Source organism: Passer domesticus, chromosome 2, assembly GCF_036417665.1.
Source record: "Passer domesticus isolate bPasDom1 chromosome 2, bPasDom1.hap1, whole genome shotgun sequence".
In the NCBI taxonomy this organism is placed as follows: Eukaryota; Metazoa; Chordata; class Aves; order Passeriformes; family Passeridae; genus Passer; species Passer domesticus.
Window position 1 is genome coordinate 78,718,802 of NC_087475.1, and position 18,416 is coordinate 78,737,217.

The 18,416-nt window shown below is 38.4% G+C and overlaps 1 long non-coding RNA gene across 7 annotated transcripts in view; it reads right to left on the minus strand.

Annotated features, from left to right (window-relative positions):
• Window positions 1-230: 230 nt before the first annotated feature.
• Window positions 231-18,416, minus strand: part of LOC135294338 (uncharacterized) — a 39,872-nt gene continuing 21,686 nt past the window's right edge. For 5 of the 7 annotated variants that reach the window (XR_010356456.1, XR_010356455.1, XR_010356457.1 and 2 more), the window contains one exon: window positions 12,549-14,332. This is a non-coding gene — a long non-coding RNA (uncharacterized LOC135294338). Of the gene's footprint in view, window positions 772-12,548; window positions 14,333-18,416 lie in introns of those variants that run through there. The other 2 variants (XR_010356458.1, XR_010356459.1) reach the window with 2 other exon arrangements.

An 18,416-nucleotide genomic window follows, 5' to 3' on the forward strand; every position in this document is an offset into this window, starting at 1 on the left:
ATATGTAAAAAAGTTAGAAACTGGTTTTATAGACAACTGAAAAATGATTAAGTAAAGCAGAATTCTACTAAATTATGTATGTTTTGTTTCTCCCATACAGTTTTTATCTAGTTTGATATATTCAGCCTGCAGCTGTAACATGACAATACCATGAAACACACACTTCATTCTTACTGATGTATTGTAATACCCAGGGAAATGCTTGTTGAAGATTTGTTTATTGGTTTTCTTCCATTACAACTAATAAAAAGCCAACCATCAATATGGTTTCTGTAATATTGCCAAAAGTTGTCTCTGAATGGGGTTAATTTAATCTCAAATACTCAGTATTCGTAGTAAGAACACCATCATGCATAGATTTTCCTAAAGTAATTGAGTTCATAAAGAGAATAGGACACAAGAATTGAAATCCCTTATGCCAAATCTTGAATGGACCACTCAACCATAATTTTCATGAACAAAGGTATCACACACTTTCAGCAGTTCAGGTGTTTTATTTTCTGAATTCCCATAGGTTCTCTTCCACTTTCTCTTTGAAAGGATGTTCATGTGACCTGGTCCTCACTGTCACAGCTGTCCAAGCTCTGCCAGTATGTGACAGACAGTTCACATAGTTAGTAAATGAGCTTCAGTTCGAAATGGTACTGTTTATCTTTCCAAAAGCATATTCCATACAAGGTCGGTAGAAAAACTTTGGAGGTTCACAGTTCATTAGGGAAATCAGCTGAAGGGCTTGCTGCAGCTGGAGTTTATTTTAAATCATGCTGGCATCTGTAAAGCAATGACATCAAAAAATTATTGTCAACAATGTTCTGTGTCTGCTGTGATCATCTTCCAGGGAATTTATCTAAATGAGGGGGCCTGCAACTCAGGAGTCTGAATTCAAAGCTACGCTCCCAGGAAAACATGGTGACAGAAAATGTTGGACTGGTGTAGATTTTCAGCTGGTGTAAAATGTATAACATGTAGACTATAGAACCTCAAGCTAGTTTGACATTAGTAGTCAACCAATTCACTGTCTTTCTTTGAACAATGCCATGCAATGCATATCAATATATTAAACATTTAAAGTTGTTTCATGTGGGTACCAGTAGTACAGTTAAGAGCAGTATGAGCAGGATCAAAAGTGACAGAATCCTGGGAGCAGTGGTAAGGTACTCTGGACCACAGAGAGGCCTTCATCAATCCTTCTGGTCAAAGGGAAGGTGTTTGAAAGGGCAAGTTGAACCTGGCGAATCAAGAAGTGGTTGCAAGGCCTGGTGCCACAGCCAGGGGTTTGGCTACTAAGACCATGGCACTCATTGTGAAAACCTTGATCTAGTGGGGGCCAATGGACTCTGTCTGTCAGAGAAGGGGATGAGCATTTTCTTGCTGAGATGGTGAGGAGGGCTTTAAACAAGTCTCTAGGAGAGGGAAACTTCAACCCATCCTACTCCTACTAATGTAATGCCCATGCCAACGAGAGATGCTTAGAGTCTGTAAAGGGATTACAGGTAAACAGGAAAGCATTTGAAGAGCACCACAATCCAATTCCAGCCACTCCAACTCAGCTTCATCTGCAAGCCAACATAAATATCTCTTGGCAAACACACATAACATGGAGAGTAAGCGGTATAAGTTGTACACGCACATCCCTACAGGGCTCTGACCTTATTGACTGTGACTACACACACATGAGAGAATGGTTCCTGTAACTGGAGCTTTGGAATGGAAGGATACAGAACCTTTAGGAAGGACAGGCAAGGAAACTGAGGAGGGAGTGTCATCCTTTATGTAAATAACCATCTGGAATGCATGGAGGTCTGCCTCAGAACAGATGAGGAGCTGACCAAGATGAGAATTAAAGGAAAAGAAGGGACAGGTGACATTAGCAAGAATCTGCTGCAGGCCACTTGACCAATCATATAAGTGGAAAGGTGTTTCTAAGACTTTACTCATTATCTTGCTCTGATTTGTTAGCAAAAAACTCAATATCTCCAGGCTGAGTCTCTTTTGCCTGTGACAATAGTTCATGAGTGGTGTCTGCCAGTCCTTATATCAACCTATGAATCCTTTGTTATCTTTTCTCTCCCTTGTCAACCTGTGGATGGGAGATCTAGAGCAGCATTGGTGAGTGGCTTGACCCTGGCATCCAGCCAGGGTCAAGCCCCTGCATAAAACCAATGCTCTGGTGTTGCCTCTACTGAGGCAGGGCGACCTGGTTTGAGAACGGCACGGCAGCCACCTCAGGCTGCTCGGGCCGATCACTCACAGACACCAATATGGTGGACGGTAAATGTCGTTTATTCCCTGGTTGCACAGCCTTATATAAGCTTTGTCTGCTTACATAATGAACCGGGAGAAAGGGGAGGTCCCTATCTTTCCGTACAGCGCGAGGTCTTCCAATTGCCTGTCCCTATCTTCCTACACTTCCCTATCTTCCCACACTCCGGAAGAATTAAACCTATTCAAGTTTGTCAAGAACATCAAGAAAATATTCTATAAGTAAGCTGGTGATAAAGAGAAGGCTGGGGAAAATGTGAGTCCTCTTTGGAAGGTTCCTGGTTGCCTGGAACATGGAGAAGGCTGAGGTACGCAATGATTTTTTTTTTGTGAACAATCCAGTCACATCCTGGGCTGAATCTAAACCAACATGGCCAGCAGGTCAAGGCAGGTGATTCTGCCCTTCTACTCCACCCTTTTGAGATCCTACCTCCAGGATTGCATCCAGCTCTGGGCAATACGGCAAGGATATGGACATATCAGAGCAAGCCCAGAGTAGGCCACAAAGATGATCAGAGAGCTGAAGCACCTCTCGTATGAAGAGAGGCTGAGAGAGTTAATGTTATTCAGCCTGGGTAAGAGAAGACTCCAGGGAAACCTTACAGCCTCCTACCTAAAGGGGCTTCCAAGAAAGCTGAAGATGGACTTCTTACAAGGACATGTAGTGACAGGACAAGGGGTAATGGCTTTAAAGTGAAAGAAGAAAGATTTAAATTAAATATTTAGGAAGAAGTCCTCACTATGAGGGTGGTGAGACAGTGAAGAAGGTTGCTCAGATATATCATGGCTGCCCCATTCCTGGAAATGTTCAAGGTCAGACTGGATGGAGCTTTGAGGAACCTGGCCTGGTGGAAGGCGTCCCTACCCATGGCAGAGGAGTTAGAACTAGATGATCTTCAAGGTCCCTTCAAAACCAAGCTATTTCATGATTTTTTGATGCATTTATGCCATGATTCATATCCAAGTGCACTCTATTACTTTTGTTCTCTGCTTACGCTATCATCTGCAAGTTTCATTTTTTATTCTGCTAGCACAGAAATCCACCATCTGCTGCAAAGAACATTTATTGTTCACCTTTTAACTGTCTTAAGTGCCACATTAAGGTCATTTCTGGCTCAAAATCCTTGGGTGAAAGAACTACTTGTTGCTGTTATTGTTTGCTGTGGCACGTGATTCCCTCAGTCAGAACAACTGCTCTCTGTAAAGATATTAACTGATTAACTTGCATAATTCAATGACAACTTGACTGCCCTGCTCTCTCAAGTTTCTCTACCCTTGCTTAGATCTTGTTTGCCATGTTGATCTGAAACTGCATGTCATGGCAAGAAGCAAAGCAACATTCCTGTGGAGAAGTAAAGGCACTTTCTTTGACCTTTATTGCAGGTTACTCAAGACATATTACTGGTTTCCCTGTAGGTCTTTGTTTCCTATTGATAGTCATTTCTAGGTAAAATTTCCTCGACACCTGACTCAAAAACATTTCCCTCTTCCCTGGGTGTGTGCCCAGCTCCAAGTCAGAATATAACATGCAGGTGCACCAAGTCTTCTTGCCTGCAGCTGTATGCCCTAATCTCCAGCAAGAGGGAACTTTAACATGTCAGAAATATGTATCATTCTCCAAACAGGTGCCAGTCTGGATGTTTAGGGAGACCAGAGTCCCAGTGTGCACTAGGCTGCTTGTCAAAGCAGACATCTGTGCAGAGCCTTGGTACCTGTCCACAAGCTGACTGCTGCTTTGTGACAGGGTTCAAACTGTGAAGTCAGAGTCTCAGTGATATGAAGATTCTGTGGGAAAGAAGAGTACAGCCCCCACAGAGGTTTTACTCCTGGCTAAACAAAATCAGTCTTTTCTATCTGAATTTATTGACCTGTGCATTGAGTGAGCTAGCCAACCTCCATCAACACAATTAGTGAAATATTTAATATTTTGGATCACAGACCTGCACTGCAACTGGTGGAAAAGATACGGAGCAGTCATGTTTGCAAAGCAGAACTCCAGTGTCTGCCAGCATTCAGTCTTTCTGCATGTGTCAGGGATGGATGATAGTCTTAATTGATCACTTTGTGAGCTGGTGATTAGAACATTGTGCTTAGCTGCGAACACCACATGTTCGCTAATACAGGAGAGTAACCAGCAGAAGAGTTATATCTCTATAATGTCTCAGTCTCTTGGGTAAGTACATGGGTCTTTGCCTTGATATATGCAGAAAACTGTTTTACTCCTACACCTAAGCCAGTGGATACTGCTCTGACTGCTCAGTATCCACTGAAGTTAGTCAGCCTTTACAAACTTCTAAGCAGCTGTCGTCCAGGAAACTTTCATCTAGCCTATATGTCATCTGAAATAGGATTCTACATGGGTCTAGAGCTTACTATACACATCCCAGCCGTCCCTCCAGCTTTCATGATAAATAATTATCTTTTGGTACTGTCTGGCTGTTAGACAATATAAAGCAATGCTATAGATCACCATATCTGTTCAGTACATTTTTCTGTCTACTGTCCTTTAATTTTCTTCTAATTTCTTTACCATGCTTAACCCCTTATATGCCTTCCTCTCCTGCCCCTTTTTAGGCAGCTTGTTGGTGTCTTTATGCAGGCTTTTCAAAATGGGTGTTCTCAATGAGAAAAGAGAAGTCCAGTAATCTCCTGAACTGACTCTACAAAGAAAAATATCTGTCTTCCTTTTCCATATACTCCATGCTGTTTCTTGACTAAAATGAAAGCTTAACCTGTCAAGCTTACTTTAATCCTTAAAAAAATGCAGCTGCAGCAATGATCTTTGTAGAAGTAAACAGAGATAAGCCTACTCTGAGGAAGTGAGGGGATTAGTTGAGTATCTCTGAATGGCTAAACCACTTACAGTCATTCTTTGCAGTGTATCCATCATGTGTTTATTATCCCTACTATGTGCCAAGAAAAACAGTGTCAAAATAAATATGGGCAAACCTTATTCCTTAATCAGCCTTCTTTTTCAGTGCATACATGTGACTGGCTGTATAGCAGAGCTCCTGCAGAACTGCATGACATCCAGGGTGTTTGCTTACCCAGAGTGGAAGAATTTCACACAGTTACTGAAAATCATAAATACCAGGCTCAGATACAGATTGTTACAGTTTGCTCCACTTCATGAGAATAACCTCCATGAATTATTTTGACCAACATCATTTTAACCTAGCACAGTTAAATCATTTGTGCTTTGAAAGTCTAGAAAATAATTCATTCATCTCTCAGCAGGTATTCAGAAAAGAGATTTTCTTGGCATGCTAAGCAGTATACTATCATCAGACCTATGACTGTCCTCTCACTGAAAAGGAGAAACGAGCAGATATTGATGACTAGACTGTGAAATCTTGTTTCAGGTTATTAAAGCTCATTTTAATGTATAGATAAACAACCAGATGATAACCTTCACTCAGAGAAACATGTTATTGATCAGATTATTTATTTTCAATACTTTCTTCAATGTCTTTCAATACTTTCTTTCAATTATTTTCTTCAATGGATAAAACCTGACAGTCTTCTTGTAAATTGTGTTTGAAATGAAGATTAACAGTTTTAGTAACATGGGTTTTCCCTATTCCTTTAAGACAAATTGACATTCTGGCATTAAAACATATTGAGACAGAAGGTAGACAGGTATAACTGTTGCAGTAAATTAAATTCTTATAAAGAAAATTGCATCAGAGCCAAACTGATAGTTCAACATCCTGTATTTTAAACACATTAGACAGGATTTTGGAGAAATCATGGACCCAGAAAAGATACCTGTCTTTTAGTAGGCCCAGTGCAAACCAGTTTGGTAAAACCCTCCTAGCAATTGGTGAAATAAAGTTTTGGATGGCCTTATTGTGGATATTGTAGAGAAAAACAGACATCAAACTGAGTTTTTTTAATGAGTACGATTATATTATTTGGTTGACTGCAATATCAGAAGCTAACATTTGTCAGTCCAGAAGGTCATTCTCAGTGTTCCTTCTCAATTATTAGGAATAAGATTTTACTCCTCTCCAAAAGAGCAGAAATATGGTTTGTTCAGGACTTGTTTTCTTTTCTATTTTTTTTTCCTATATATGGTAGAATTCTTTTCAGCCCAGGGCTATCTGGGGATCACACATGTAGATTTTGACCAATTAAGAAAACTTCATGAAAATTATGTTTATTTTGGAAAAAAAAAATAAAGGTGAGTTTAGGTTAGACCCCTGGGGAATTTTAGAGCTGAAAGTAAATATTTACTTAAAAATTTGATATTCAAGAAGCAGAAGTAATGTATATAACAAGAAAAAGTACTTCGTTCACCAGGACTGAAGACTGGGGCAAAGTTTCCTTAGATTTCATGACTTGCAGAGCTGGTCTAAGGTATGTTTTCAGACAAATACACCTCTTATTTCCCAGAGGAAAATGTGTCATGTACAGCTGAATACATTCAGAAAGCAAGGAACTACTCTGCTGAGCAGGTACAGTACTGGGAGCAGTCAGGGAGTGAAAGGAAAAGCTTTGGGCACTGTAGATTTTCATACCAAGTAAATCTTTGTGGTCACAGAGTAGAAGTTTGAAAATATTATTTTTTCATTTGACTATCACATAGTGGAGATTAGATAGTGAAGATTAGGTGGGATCTAAAAGCCTCGATCATCCTGTGAGTTTTAGTCCATAGCATAAGGACATGTAAAGCATTATTATAAACTTATGCATTGTCACATATTTATTTTCTTATAAGGCAGTTTGTACTGCAAGAGGCTAAAAGACTTTTATGTGAGAAGCTGTCATAAAGGGTTGACATAGTTATAACCAACCCATAAGCAGTTTATTTTTCTGCTCATCCCTTTTTCTTTGTGACATATTTACCCATGGAACAGATAAACCAACCTGCTACACTATGAAGAATATTTGAAATAGTAATTAGATACAGCACACACATGGAGAGAAAAAGAAAGAAAACAAGAAAATATTATCCTAAAGTGATATGTGTTTGAAAATAGTTAATGGGACTATTCAAAGAACCTGAAGCATTTGAAGTGACAGCTTTACTTTTAATCACAAGGACATTCTGGTGTTGTTTCTACAAACCTCTGCTTTGATATTTTCCTATCTCACATCTTTATAGTCTTCTTATCTTCCTACCATTGTCTGTCTCTAGACTGTGAGCCCTGCAGAGCAGAGCATCTCACTGTGTTTGTTTAGTAATGAGGATACCAATCTCAGATGAAGCTTGTAGTCACTGCTGGAAGACAGCTATAATGATTTCACATTCACTTCAGAAACAAATGTAATAGAAGCAGTTCAACATTTTTACTTCTTTGCAGAAGTCAATATACCACTGTGGGACCTTTCCTTCCTTTCCTTCCACACTCTGTTCCCATACTCCCCCAGTGCAATGTAACTTTTCTCCTCTGTTGTGTCAGTGGAGGTTGTTTGCTGGCATTAACTTCATCTATGTGAATAATTTCTTTAACACCAGTTAAAATTCACAGCCATGTCTGAGAAAAGAATTTTTGTTCAGTGGCCAGTTGATTACTTCTACAAGACATATGTTTAAAGCTTCCCAGAACTACAAAACTGCCCTTCCTGGGCATATTAATCCCAATTTTAAAATAAACTCATCTTTATAATGATAACATGTGAGCTTTAACACAACAGAAAACAACACTGCTCCACTGCTGATAATTTGAGATGCAGAGCAAGGACAAATGGTGGATTTATGTCTCTCAAATGGTAAACAAGAAGGCTGGGATATGGTTTCCCATGTCAAAAATATTTTCTTTAATATTATAACTTGGATATACGTAAGTGGACTATCCAGTTTACCCTTTCACATTGTATCAGTTATTAAATTGATAATAAATTACTGGATCAGGAGTCAGATGTGTATTTAGTACCGGGTTTGCTTCAGACTCTGACACTGAGGATCACTCCAAGACTCTATGGTTTAAGTTCCCTAACCCAGGAACAAGGACTGTGAGACTGTATTTTTCTGTTTTTATTTGGAATATAAAGAGTATAACTAGGGAGTATAGGAACAGAGTAATACTTCATAAGAGTATTTCGCTGAATAAATTCAAATACTACTACAATACCAAGGGTAACACAACAGTCTGGTTAAAACCAGAATTTGGGGGCTCATGCAATATAATAACATTGTAAGGTCAAGTGGTAGGATGATTTATTAGCAACCTACTATAACTGGCAAAACTGTTAATGGGACTTGAAAGTATTTAATATTAGGTTGTGAATCAAGCTTTGATTACCTCAGGACTGATATCTATTCTGAGATCCTAAGAAATTACGTCCTTTTTACCACTGTATGCTTGCCTACTTTGTTTTCTGAATAACTCTGGAAAAGCATTTGCATAAAAGACTGACAGAAAGTAGGTGTACAGTCAGGGTGATGGGTTGGCAGTTCTAGAAAAATTGGAGGTTTGGTGGCTCCTGGTTTTTTAATATGAAAAGCATCATCATTGCCCCAGTAAAATCAAACTGAGAATGTCTCTGTGTAAGGAGAAGCAGCTGACACGGGTTGCAAATTTTGGAAAACCAAATTCTCCTCCTGAAGTATAGAATGGATATTCATGGGAGGAAGGAATAATGAGCTGAAAGCCTTCAGACTGAAATAGGCTTAAAATAACTGCTCTTTGATTGCCTAAGAAATTTCCCAAGCCACTGGGATAATGTAGAAAGGAAAGCAGTTTTCTCACCAGTTGCTTTCAGAGCCCTCCACCAAACATGCCTGTCAGCTGTGGCCTGAGCCTTCTGCCTGTTCAGGCCCTGCTGAAATGCCTGATGCTCCTCACAGGCTGCTCTCACCAGTGCTGGGCTCGCTTGGTGCATGGCAGCACTCTTTGCTCTGCAGGAATGTTTAGGCAATGTACAAACCCAAGGAATAGAACCAAGGCTGCTGAAGCCTGGAGAGGTGAGACCTGGAAGAGATCAAGTAATATGACTTCCACCCATGGTCCTTAACGTCTAGGGTAAGTAATGAACCTTGTAATTTAAGTCAACTTAATTAAAATAATACCAGGATAGAGAACAATAAGGAGCAATCATTGAACCTGGACTACGAACCAACACAGAGCAAGTGCAGAATGTGCACACAAGGGGCAGTCTAAAGGTCTTTTAATCAAAGCAGATTGATGGTAAATGAAATAATTAAAGAAGAAAAAAAAGCTAAATACAGAACTTTAAATGAAAAACGCAGAAGAAAGAAACAACTCTCTGCTTCTTCTGAAGCAGTAAGGAATAAAAAAAAAGATAAGTAAATATAACTCTTTAAGCAAAACAAAAGACAAATGGATCAGAGAAACCTACCAAAATATATTCCTAATACATTTTCACTTTCTGGAAGATAGGACTGATACTTACTTGAATTTTTTTCTTAGTTTAAGTCATGTGCAATAATGGTGCAGAAGGATATAATTTTCTTTTCTTAAACTTAAAAGCAAATGGAGGGACTAAGCATGACACTGAAAAGCACATTTTTAATTATGTCAGTGCACTGAGGTCCTTGAAACAAGCTGAGTAAGAACTTCACATATTTTTTCCTTGATTTAGATGTGTGACTAAAGAGGTTACTGGCCCTCACAGCTGCTGGTTGCTGGTCACTTCCCTGTGCAGACCTTGTTACCCTCTCCAGTCTGCTAGCTCAGTAACTAAAAGGAAATTAAAACTGCTCAGCAAATTTAAATGCTAAGTTCTCAACTCTATTGGCTTCCTTTTAATATTTTTTTTTCTCCCTTCACTTTTTTAATTGAAACAGATTAGAACATGACCAATCATGCAGATTGGAGCTGGAGTAACCTCCAATAAGAAGCAGGAGCAAGTAGAGGTTGCTTTTCAAGATGATATCACTAAATTCAGAAGACAATTTGTAAACAAGCTGTTCCTTGTCTGAGTGGCAAACACCAATTTTAAGGATAGATTTTCATAGTCCATGTTCCCATGGAAGTAATAGTTTTGCAACAGCAAGTGATAGGAGGAAGATTTGGAAATAGTCTTCACGAGATCAAGATCTTGGATGTAGCCTGTAGACACTGCAAGGAACAAGCAGAGCAGGTGTGTGTATCAAAGATTTGACTGTGAATCAGTGTTAGCTGTGAGTTTCTTCAGAGTCACAACTAGGATCAGTACAGGCATAGATAGCATATGTAGTGGTAGGAAAATTGATTCAGCATCCAATAAACACATGTAGAAAAGAAGGCTCTGAGGGGACCTTCTAGCACCTTCCAGAACTTAAAGACTGCCTACAAGAAAGATAAGAGAGGGAATTTTGAGAAGGGCATGTAGTAATTGCATAAGAGCTAGTGGCTTTAAACTGAAAGAGATTAGATTTAGATTAAATAAAAAAAATCTTCACTATGAGACTGTGAGGCACCAGCGCAGGCTGACTGGAGAATCTGTGGATGCCCCATCCTTGGAAGTGTGCATGGCCTGTTCGGATAAGGCTTTGAGCAACCAGTCATAAAAGATGCCAGTCTCAGACCAAATCACTGATCCTGAGAAGCATTCTGGTCTGCCAGAGACTACTTTTCCTGTATGTCTGCAAAGTATGAGACAACTTAAAATTTGCTTTAGAAGGAATTCAGAAAAAAACATTTTAATGCTGCTACATGGCAACCTTGGCATTAAAAAAAAAACTTTGAACATGACCTGTTTACATATTCTGGCAGTCTTATTCATACAGAAGAACAGTGCCCCCTTCTAACACTGAGAAGTGACTTGTATCAGTAGTGCTAATAATATCACTGGAAGCTGCGTGATAAGAAATATCTGTCTGATATTAGTCGAACTCCACAATCTGAATTTCTGAGGTAGCTGCAGTTTATAGAGATGGTTAGTATGGGAGCAGGGTGAATCTTCTGAAAAATTAAAGAACCAGAATCTGTACATTATGCCTACATTTGTTCTTGGATTTTTTAATTTCTTTTTAAAAAGCAAAGAAATAATTTCGGTTCAAGTCAATACAAGTACTAATAGAACAAAATATTTCAGTTAGACACATCTCAGTCCATAGCTATGATATTTTATGGAAAATCTCTTCCTAGGATTTTTTCTCTCCTGAGAGCTGAGGGCCTTAGGAAAGAAGTGTAAACAATAGCTATCTGCTGCTGTGGAATGTAACAGGCGCATCTTCCATTGGTCTATGTAGATTGTTTTCAATTGATAACTAATCACGGCCACCTGTGCCAAGGCTGTGAACAGACACAGGATTTTCTTATGCATTTTATTCTATTCTTGTTCTTTGTAGCCTTCTCATCTTTCTTCTCTCTCTGTTCTTTTAGTATAGTATTAATGTAGTATTTTAATATAATAAGTAACATAATAAATCAGCCTTCTGAGCAAAATGGAGTCAAGCCTCGTGTCCCCACACTTGGAGCATACACCGCAACATCAGTCAGCGTTGTATTTAAGAAAATATAGCAGTAATCACAGAGTAAGCTGCAGATGCACTGATAGATTAATGGACAGGCAGAGACATGAACTAACACTGAGTGGAAGAAGGTGCCCTTGCATTAGCATAACTGTGCAAATTCATGATCCTGCTTCTCTGTATTGAGAATTGCTTGGGTTTAACATATTTGACCGTTAATAGCAATCTTCTGTGTATCCAGCCATCTTGTATAAATACAAACCACGAAATCATGGAATGGTTTGGGTTGGCAGGGACCTTAAAGATCACCTAGTTCCAGCCCTCCTACTGTGGGCAGGGACACCTTTCACTAGACCACATCACTCAAAGCACCATCGATTCTGACTGAAGACTTCCAGGGATGGAGCATCCACTGCTTTTTTAGAAAACTCATGCCAGTGTCTCAACACCCTAATTCTCTCTAATGACTAATTTAAACCTTCCTTCTTTCAGTTTAAAACCATTATCCCTTATCCTGTCACTATATGGCCTTGTCAAAAGTGCCTCTTCTGCTCTGTTGTAACCCTCTTTAAGTACTTGAAGGCTGCTCTAAAGTCTTCTTGGCACCTTCTCTTCTCCAGATTGAACAGCCCCAACTCTCTCAACCTGTCTTCATAGGAGAGATCAGAGCTTCAGCCCTCTGATCATCTTTGAGTCCTCCTCTGGACTTGCTCGAGCAGTCCAGATCTCCCTCTCATGCTGTGGTTTCGGAGCTGAAGGTACTATTCCATGTGGGGCTTCATGAGAGTAAAGGGTGATTCCAAAGCATGAGTATGACATGTTTGTACTCTATTAGAGGAGAATTACAATTACACAATCAGTAAAGAAAGTTCTAACTCAGGCAAATATATCAATATTTACAGTTTAATCATTAGATCATGTTCGTGCCTGGCACAGTCCAGCTCTGTCCATAGAAGACAACTCCAAGGCATTACAGTAATACAGATATAGAAAATTAGCCATGGATGAGAAAGTATTAATGCAAAGGGGTGGATGAATTTCCTGCTGATGTCAAATGCCGTCATGCTGACTTTAATGGGACCAAATGGAAAGACAGAGTGTGATTACAATATGATAGGATTTATAAATTCATTAGAAAGTACAAATACTCTTCCTTGTTTACATTTACATTTCCATTTTAATTGTACCTTAATATGTCTTCCTTGGGAAACAAATAGACGTGACAAATTATGCCAGATAATTCGTTGTAATAGATGCAAAGAACTAGAAGCCTGCTGTGAGCCATCAAACACATTTGGAGGTCAAAGCCATACTGTTTAGTTCTTAGTTCTGGGAAAGAAATAATTCTGGTAATGTTACCTGGATACCAAACTGCACACAGACACTTGGCTTTGCTGTTAATGTGTGAAAAACACTTCTTCAGCAACCACCTGCTCACAAGCAATTGCAGTGGACTCTCTCACTTTTATTATGCAGGGAAAGTGCTTCTCCTTCTGTTATAGCTGTTGGTAAAGTAAAGCCATATACATTACTTCCAGCCTTAATTCCTTAAACATTATTTTACAAATGTCTCTTTCTCATCTCTCTTTTTTATTTTTTTAAATTTAATTTTTTATTTTTCTATGTCCAATGGAGCCTGCACTTTTGTCTTATCCTTTCCATTTCTGAGATCCCAGCAGTGGCTATTATACCTTTATGGACATAACAGGTTTCTGTGTATTAATGTTGTGCATTAAAAGTTAAACCCATTAGTGCTTATACAGAGAGATATATGATGGCCTCTAGTGGTTCCCTGTATGTGTGCAGACCCAATCTTCAATGCCCCTCTTATTTTATGACTATGCATGCAGGAGGAAAACAAATATTGATGTCCAGCTGCTGCCTTTTATGAACAAAAACCTTTTGGCAACAGTAAAGAGAGCTGCACAATATGTCCAGAGAGAGAAGGTGATCTCCTCCATCAAAATATAAACTGGAATGTTTCTAACATTGCTCATAGTCAATATAATGCAATCACAAATCACCTGAAATGTCCCTTGTCCTTTGGATTGAGCACCAGAGATGAGATCATTCATTCTGAATGGAGGCATCCTTCCTGTGTTTGACAGCCAAAATCACAGCGACCTTGCATGCAGAATGGGTTCCCAACTCTGTTTCCAGATGAAGAGCTGCAGGATGACTGACTGTTAGCCAACAAATGTGTCAGTCTCATCTTTCTTCTGAGTCACTTCCAGGTCTGCACACCAGTCTGTGCCTGCAAATGCAGATGCATGGAAGAATCTTGCTCTCCTAGCCAAGACAGGATATTAGATGCCCACACAGAGTACATCAGTTGTTCTCACTGCAGTCCCTCAAATGTGCCTGCTTCTCAGCTCTGATTGCCATGCTGACAAATCTGCATCCCTCAGGACCCAACTTTGGCTGGCCCAAGTCAGAATCTCCCTGATCCAAGTGGCCAAGGAATGAAAAATATATGGATAGCAGCATACTCCTCTGGACATTGCTGCAAATATTCAGGCAATTCAGGACCCTTCGGAGCTATTTCACAGAGGTCAGTGCACTCTGGAGGAGCAGGTTTGCCAACACAAGAGAAGAAACAGCATGTTCCAACTCATCTGAACTCTGTTACACTCTGAAGGATGTGTTCTATAGGCCAGGAAATGTTTTGATTTTAAAATGCAGCTATACCATGTATACAGCTTTCCTCTGAAAAAAAAAAAAATTATGGTATGGTGAGTATGTATTATTTATTTATTTATCTGAATAAAATATATTTATGCCAGGTTAATCCTCTGAATAACGTTACACTACTTTACCCATGTGATTCTTCAAAGGCCCTTTGATCTACTAATGTTGGCATTTCTTTAGGTGATAGCTCCCATATTTTAGGGATTTTGATTACTTTAGTTCAAAAGAAATCTTCATTCCAAATAGTTTGGCATCCTCTATTGTTAGAAATTACCCACAAGAGGAATAAAGAACTACAGCAACAAGAAAAAAATACATTAAAGTTATAAATCTCAAAGCATTTCAGTTCCTTATTCTCACTTTTTATTCTTCTTTAAGTTTTCACTTTTTACTCTTTTTACAACTTCAAACTTTGGTTTTGAGACTTGTTAGATAGAAAGGCATAAGGAAAACAAAGATTTAAATCATTCTATAGATACATCAGCCAATGACAATCTTAAATTTCTCCTTTAAAATAGTTGTGATATGCTTATGTATAGTCTTCAAATGTCTGTTATTTACACAGATGTCCAGGTTAAATGCTTAAATATGTATCCAAACATCCAAGCATAGGTTGTTTAAGGACTGAAAGATTGGAAGACAAATTCATAGTGCCGTAATTTCTTTCTCAGAAAGAAAATTATTCTAACAAAAAGTCATTGAGGACTTAAAAAGTCATGAAAATAATGATAGGTCTTGAATCTTGACATTAAAATCCTATCAATATAATTAATAAGCAACAGGTAGACTGTTTGACTTTTGGCTTCCCAGGAATTTAGAGGGCAAAATATAAGATAATATGGCTGAGGGAAGTCAGACATTAAAAGATGACAGGTGAAAGGCTGACAGCCCTCAGAAATTATCTAAACCCCTTCTTTCTACTTTATAAGGCATTCTAAAGTAATTTGAATAACACTGAAAAATTGTCAAGAAAATCCATTTCCAGCTGACCTCTGTTGAGTTTGGTCTCAACCTTCCCTAGTTATTTCCCAACAAGGTTTTCTGGTTGTAATTTTTTATGTGTGGTCATTGATTCTCATCTGCCATACAAGGTCTGTGCCTATGTCTCTTTGTTCATTTGCATTTTTTGAAGGCACAAATACATTTGAAAAATAATTCAATTAAAAACAAAACAAAAGATCCATACAAAAAAGCATACTATGAAAATAACTTATTTCAGTAAAGAATATCAGCATATAGATAATTTACATGTAGCACCTATTTAGCTACCCACAGCACTGAACAATAAATATTTTATTCCATATACCAGTCGGTGATGATGTTGAAACACTTTCACTTTTGTCTCCAGACTCATCTCATTCGGTGTGGTACAGTGTATTACTTGTTTTGCTGACAACAAACTCTCAAGCATCCGACATTAGATCACTTTCAATTAAGTGTGTTAGAACCAAAGACTAAAGCTCCAGGGAAGAGGTATTTCAACTTAATGCCAGTTAAGTATAGGCTGTCCCTGTACTGCAAAACACAGGTGATTTGAAATGAGTCCTTTAGACTGTCTAGATAACACAGATCAAAACTGTTGTATGGATATATTTACATTTGACTCTCCCTTTTGGATTTCCTTATTGTGACACATGGTTTTACTTATTGTTTTACAAGGTCCAGTTTTAAATGCAAAACTCCGAAGCTATCAGCTTCAAGCTTATAAAACAATGTATTAGTAAAATATTTTCAAAACTATATCTAGCTGAAATAGCGTTTTTATTGCTATAAGCATAGAAAAGATATCTATAAAGACTGGAAATAGCTAAATAGCTGTATGTGGGGGAAGAATCACTTAAGCAACACTACAAATCATACCTATATTCTTAATATACTGAATGCTTTCTTATAGCATATTACTGTGCAGACTGTTTGAGGACATTGTGTGCTTTTTTTCCCTTTCTTGGTCACTGTGTGCTGAACTGAAGAGTTTTGGAGAACTGGACAAGACACGAAGGTGATGATACAGAGCCTAAAAAATTGGCCTGATTCATAGGGTTGTTGAGAGCCTATTGAAGTAATTGGGTCCACAGCCACTTAGCACTGCTGAAAATAAACCATTTTCTTTCATACTCACTAGTGTGAAATGAAGCATGACCCAAAACACCTGCCATCTACAGCTGGTTGGAAAGTTCAAGAAGCTTAAAAACAAATGGGAAATAAGATTTTTGCTTTCCCTTCTATTTTCCTGTAATTTTTATGTAGTTGCTTCCCTTTGCTTATGAACAGAAACCCTAATTTCAGTTCCTTTCCCAAGAGAATTTCTCTCACCCAGCACAAACCAAGCTGCTAGCTTGCTTTAAAAATTATGTAGGTTCAAAAATATCAAGCCTGGGATGTTATTGAAAGAGGAAGGTAAATATCTGTCTTATTATCAGGAAGCTGATACATGGCTCCTCCACTTTCAGCTATTCTTAGGGTACCAGGAGAGTCTTTTTTCTTTCCATGCCGTACCTTTGCTACAGTTAACAAATGCTACACTGAAAATCTTGTCCCTAATGAGGTCAGGAGTAAAACTGTTATTGATTCTTAGAGCCAAGTATTCAGTGTCTTTATGTATTTTCCCTCCATTTAGTGATAGATGTGTTTGTGTTTAAAATGGATAATTAAATAGTCATTGCAGTATAACCTAGTAGTGCTCTTTGGATAACTTTCAAACTTTATATTTAAAGAGCCATACTCTGAAACTAAATTAAATCTGTACTTAATTACTGTTCTGTAGACATATTAAGTTTTTGTATTTTTCAAAGAAAATTGGTCACTATTTTTTCCTTGAGGTAGAAGGCCCAGTGACATTCTGAGTAAAATGGATGCCAACTGAGCCAATATTAATACAATTTGAATAGAATGCATCAATAATTTAAATCCTTTGTGACAAACTACAGGAAAAATCGTGTTGTCATCTTGCCACAGATAATTTTAAAGGCAGAACTGCAGGACAGATTGTGAATTTTTAAAAAATTATTAAAATGGGAAGAAGTTTGCCTAACAAAGTAAAAACATTTCATTGAAGATTAAAGAGCAGTTCAGTTTTTGTGAAGAAACTACAAATTCATAAGTACGACAGTGTTCTGGGCATGCTCAGTTGGACATTGTCATGGTAGTGATGAAATAATTTATTTCGTGATTCCACCCACTGTCTTCCAATGTTCTCAGAAGACCTTTTTGTTATCATATTGTTTTAGAATGTTTAACCTACTCAGATGAGATGAAGTAGAAAGAAGGTGACTATTAGAAGAGCTGTAACAGATATTATGTGAGTTAGGGCAGTTGTCACAGTCCATAATTTGTAGGATCCCTTATTTTGTGGAAAGTTTACATGGGAATCAGTTCTAGATAGGAGTACTTTCATATAGATGTATGTAGATATGTACACCAAATGTCTTAGCTCTTCTACAGTTAATATGATCAATCACTTTCAAGAAGATATGGTTGCCCAGCTGTGTCGAGTAGATGGAGATGCTCTAGGGTACTGCCATGGTTTAATCTCAGCCTACAGCTAAACCCCACACAACCCATGGTGTGATGGTGAGAATACGGTGGGATGGGGGAGAGAATCGGAAGGGGAAATGGGAGAAAACTCATAGATCAAGATAAAAAACAGTTTAAGAACTGAAGCAAATGTTGCTCATCCAAGTAAATCAAACAAGGAGTTCATTCATCATTTCCCAGGGGAAGAGAGTTGTTCAGTCATGCCCAGGAGAGCAGGGTTTCATCACATTTAATGGTAAATTGGGAAGACAAATGCCATCACTCTGAATGTCCCCCACCTCCTTCTTCCTCCAGATTTCTATGCTGACCATGATCTCACTGAGTGGTCAAGTGCCTGCCCTTCCAATTCCCCTCATGAGGATGTTGAAAATAGCAATGAGGTCTCCCCTCAGTAAATGATCAGAAAACATATTGAACAGTTATGCAAAATTCCCTCTTTTATTAACACTTGATTCTATAAGATGGACAAAGTATTTCATTATAAACCTTTTATAGGTGCTTCTTTTTTTCTTGTGAAGTGACAATTTTTTCTTGAATTTACGTCCCTTACAGCAGCCCTTAATTATAT